Source organism: Hyperoodon ampullatus (assembly GCF_949752795.1).
Source record: "Hyperoodon ampullatus genome assembly, chromosome: 2".
Classification (NCBI taxonomy): Eukaryota; Metazoa; Chordata; class Mammalia; order Artiodactyla; family Ziphiidae; genus Hyperoodon; species Hyperoodon ampullatus.
The window spans coordinates 116161314-116166678 of NC_136915.1; positions in this window are offsets into that span (position 1 = coordinate 116161314).

Consider the following 5365-nt stretch of genomic DNA (forward strand, 5'->3'; position numbering starts at 1 on the left):
TTATGGGTACAGACAGTGCTGGCTGGGAGGACCAATGCCCAGAGACCAGGAGGAACAGAGAAAAGGGAAAACTGACCTGATTGATCTCTTCCAGGAGCTGTGAGGGAGCCAAGATTTAAAGGTTAGCACAGAGCAATGTTTTTCAAACCTTTTCACTTAGACAATCTGAGAAATGTTCCAACAACCCAGCCACAACCACTTCTTTGGTTGTTCCTTCCCATTTCTTTGCCCCCATTCTATGATACCCATAGTCCCCAAACAAAGAAACAAAAAAGAATAGCCTATAACTTATTGTATAAACATGAATGACTTGTACCCACAATCCTGACTCTTCTCTTTGCTATTTAATACTTAGCACCTTCATAGTTCATTCCCCCCTGTTTTCCCTAGCCTGAACTCAGCTATGTAGAGACAGAAAAGGGCTTGGAGAAATGGTTTCTCCTCCCCTCATTACCTGGGTACTTGTTCCTCCTACTTTTTCAATCTCTGGTTAAATACTGGCTTAAAGTCTCAGGAAGGGGGGTCATATTTCTCAGCAGATCTTCCCTTACTCACCTGAATTTTGAAAATAATTGTTTATGTGAGGGATTTAGAAGGGGTTTGGTAGAAAGAAACATCCAAGCTTCCTATGAGATGAAAAAGTAATGGTTGAAGAATCAAGGGTAATATACTTGGTTTGCTCTGTTGGCTTTGGTTTTCCTGGGACCCAGCTCTGTTCATTCTTCATCTCTTGTGTAAAGAAAAAAAGTGTTGCCTGCCATTCCAGTTCTACAGTGATCAAGCTATTAGCCATTGTAGTTGCCCACAGACAGTGTACTATGAAGAATTCAGGATGAAGAAAGACAGGAAACATTCTGTGCTTTGGATATATTGGCCCTTAGATAGCTAAGATGCATATCTAAAGGAAAGTTTCAAATGACCCCAGATTCTTGCATCTTCCCATACAGAGAAAAGCACTAAAATCGGTGAGATTTCTCTTTGTGATTAGCAGTAATATTTTGATGCTTGGCTACATGTTTTTCTAGCAAAAAGTTTGTATATATCCTGGCTCCTCGCTTACCTCTTCAGAGCAGTTCCTCAGAGCTATCTGAGAGGCTATCTTCTGGGCTATAGTCTTCAATAATTTCCCCAAATAAAACTTAACTCAGACTTCACATTGTGTAGTTTTCTTTTAGTCAATAGTTTTGGTGACCACAAAGGGACCCAGAGCAGACTTCACTCCTTTGCCTGAGGATCAGGAGCCTTGGTACCAGCAAGGGCCTCTTGTGCCCATTTGCCTCTTCCACGAGTTTAGACAAATTTGGGTAAGTCTCTCCTGGTTCTCGGATCTCCCAATTATTATTATTATTATTTTGGTTTAAGGCCCATATTCATCATGTACTTTATTTTATCATCCATGCATATTAAGACTACAAATGACTTTCAGCTACTTAAACATATAATCATGATATAATATCCATGGCTTTATAGAGTCCCAGCATAATGTTTCATATATTCTTTTTTTAAACATCTTTATTAGAGTATAATTGCTTTACAACATGTGTTAGTTTCTGCTTTATAACAAAGTGAATCAGTTATACATATCCATATATCCCCATATCTCTTCCCTCTTGCATCTCCCTCCCTCCCACCCTCCCTATCCCACCCCTCTAGGCGGTCACAAAGCACCGAGCTGATCTCCCTGTGCTATGCGGCTGCTTCCCACTAGCTATCTATTTTACATTTAGTAGTGTATATATGTCCATGCCACTCTCTCACTTTGTCCCAGCTTACCCTGCCCCCTCCCCGTATCCTCAAGTCCATTCTCTAGTAGGTCTGTGTCTTTATTCCCGTCTTGCCCCTAGGTTCTTCTGACCATTTTTTTTTTTTTAGATTCCATATATATATATGTTAGCATACGGTATTTGTTTTTCTCTTTCTGACTTACTTCACTCTGTATGACAGTCTCTAGGTCCATCCACCTCACTACAAATAACTCAGTTTCGTTCCTTATTATGGCTGAGTAATATTGCATTGTATATATGTGCCACATCTTCTTTATCTATTCGTCTGTTGATGGACACTTAGGTTGCTTCCATGTCCTGGCTATTGTAAATAGAGCTACAATGAACATTTTTGGTACATGACTGTTTTTGAATTATGGTTTTCTCAGGGTATATGCCCAGTAGTGGGATTGCTGGGTTGTATGGTAGTTCTATTTGTAGTTTTTTAAGGAACTTCCATACTGTTCTCCATAGTGGCTGTATCAATTTACATTCCCACCAACAGTGCAAGAGGGTTCCCTTTTCTCCACACCCTCTCCAGCATTTATTGTTTGTAGGATCTCCCAATTATTGGTTGATGATCCTGAGTTAGTTCTATTTTGTGGTGTATAACAGGGATTTGTCCCCACTCCCCCTGAGGCAGGAGATAGATGGGCCCCAGGTTAGACATTTACAACTGGCCTCCCATTTACACTTCATGAGGCAGGAAAACATGGGCTTCGGGCTGGACACTTACAGCTAGACTCCTGTTTGCATTTCCTGGGACAGGAGATAGATGGGCTCCAGGTTAGACATTGAAAATCAGTCTCCTGTTTGCTCTCCGAAATGGAAGCAATGACAGAGACAGTGTAAATAGCAAGGCTTTGTCTCCTGTGGACACCTTCAAAGACTGAGGGGTGATCTGACAAGCCCAACTACACGCCGCCTGGGCTGGGAGTCTCCACTCTGTGTTCAGTTCTGTTCATGTGTACATGCGTGCAAGTGTGTTTGTGTGTGCACGTGTATGCATGCAGGGTGTGTACAGCTGAATAACAGAAGAGGATCTGCTGGGTTCCAGCATCCTGTGTCCCCCTCCCTGGCTGCCCTTGCTCGGGGTCACCTTAAGTTAACAGTCATGGCTGGAACAGAGAGGGGCTAAACCTTGTTTGAGTAAAGTGTCAAGAGGTCACATATTTCCCCTTCTTGGGGCAAGAGACACATTGCACATGGGCAGAAAGTCTCCTTGAGGGTCAAAAAGGAGGGCTCACCACCTCATAATATGTGATGCTAAGGCCACCCCATAGGCCTTTGGGCTGAAATCCATCTTGGAAAAAAGTTGCACACACATGAGGGGGAGGGTCCTAGGGCAGGTCAGGTGTGGAAAAAGAAGCCAGATAATTGGCCAAAGGTAAAAAAAGACCCGGAAGAACTGCCCTATATAAATGACTTAACTGCCTCTTTACTGGTCTCCTTCTCCTTAGGGAGGATGCCCACACCCTTTCTCTATGGGTGTGCATCTCTGCCTTGCTAAACTGTTTCTCTGTGTGCTCTCCCACTTGTTGTGCTATGTCTCTAATAATAAACTTTGTACCTGTTTTTACAGTTTTTACCTCCGTGAGAAATGCATTTTTCACTGGCGGCAAGAGCCAGGGGGTCTGGTGGCTATGATTCCTGGTTTTCATCTAGGCTACCCAGGTTCAATTCCTGGGCAGGGAATTAAGATCTCGCTTCATGCCACCACTCACTTCTGCCTCTCCAAAATCACCTCCACCCCATTTTAAAGATACTGGGGGAGACTGGTGTAAAGATACAAGGATTTACTCAGTTGGAAGACACTGAGCCTCTGGACTGGGTAAAATGAAGGCCATCAGAAAACCAGCCTCCAACTAACACTCCAGCCATGTTTATGTACATATGGAATTTATACTTACAAATATTGAATACTTGTTTAATTGGGAATTAAAGGAAATCTTGCCCTAAAATGGCCAAGATAGGGTTCTTTTGACATTCTAAAAATGATTAGAAGAAAGCCAGCTTGATAAAACATCTTTTCAAAATTTTGACCTTAAAGGAACAAAAGCCCATCTAGGAGGAACTTGCATTTCTCTCCCTGTGATTTTGAGATGTAAATGTTATATCTGATCTTCTTAGGCATTTTATTCCGTGTTTCGAGAGCTTGGTCTCTGCCATCCAGAAGGTACACATATGGTGTACATTTGGCAGCCAGCTGAATAGACTGGGATTCCAAGCAGTCTTTTTGTCTGGCTGTGCCAGCTCTCAGGAAAATTTGTTATAAGGAGTCCCAGCCCATAAGGGGCCTTGTCATCTCAACCTTTGTTGTGTCTACCTGCACAAAAAAGACCTTTAGTTTCTTAGACTATTACGGGGAGTAAACTTTCTGTATTTTGAGAAGGCTGCATTCTCTGCACTCTCTTGTGGGGATGGCTCTTGCATCTTATTGGTTTGAGTCGCTATTAAGATGCTATTCATCAATGGCCAGACATTGGATTCTTTAAATTGGAGAAACTTGTAAATTGCTAAATTTTTAGAGAGCTCTCATTTTAAACAGCTGTTTTATTGGTGCCTATGAAAATACCAAATTAAAAGGTAGATGCAATATATATATATATATATATATATATACATACATACATATGTAAAACAGGTAACCTTAAAAACTCCCTTAGTTTAAAACTAACAAATAAAAACTGTTTTAGGAAGCCTTATTTGTGGTCTCAGCTTCCCTTCAATGGTTCTTGCAGATGCTAATAAAAACATTAGCTTAATTAATGTTAATTAGGTTGATTAACAGGGGAATAAGAAGAAACTGAGGGGAAAGTCAAGAGACTTCTTTCCAACAAGGTGAAAATTTTAAAGGGACTTATCCCAACAGAATGGAAATCTTTAGATGATTATTAGGAAATGGGATAAATAAAATGGATTTTGATGGGATTAAAACAAAAGTTTGATACACTACCTGGGGTTGTATAGACCAAAGGGACCCCCCAATTAGTCCCCCCCCAACATTAAAGTACACTCTATTAACCCCTGTTTTGAAACAAAATTTAAAGGCTGGAAGAAAATTACACTGAGATACCTGACTAGCATTTGCTTGGGACAACAGTGAGATCAATTAATGAAGTTAAGATTGACAAAAGGGCCTGTGTCCCTTGGCTTGACCCCTCACTGGGGACCCCAAAGCTTTTTATACAAAAATGGATAAAATGGCCAGGGGATAAAAAGGAAAGTTTCTGGACTCCTTATAAGACCAAGACTTGTTAATGGGGTCCTAATGGAGGCTTAAGTTAAAGGTATGAGTTATAAATTTGAAATAAAATCTTATAAAAACTGGTGTATTTGAATGGACTTTATATAAGATGGTTACATCTCTTTTGTCTAATTGTACTGTGGGATAGACATTACATCCCTATGAGGAATGCTTCCCGTGTCTGGTATTATAAGACAGGGCATATAAATCTGCCCCTTAGGCAGTACTAATTAAACATACTAAAAGAAGCCAATAGGGACTTCCCAGGTGGTGCAGTGGTTAAGAATCTGCCTTCCAATGCAGGGGACATGGGTTTGATCCCTGGTCAGGGAACTAGATCCCACATGCATGCTGC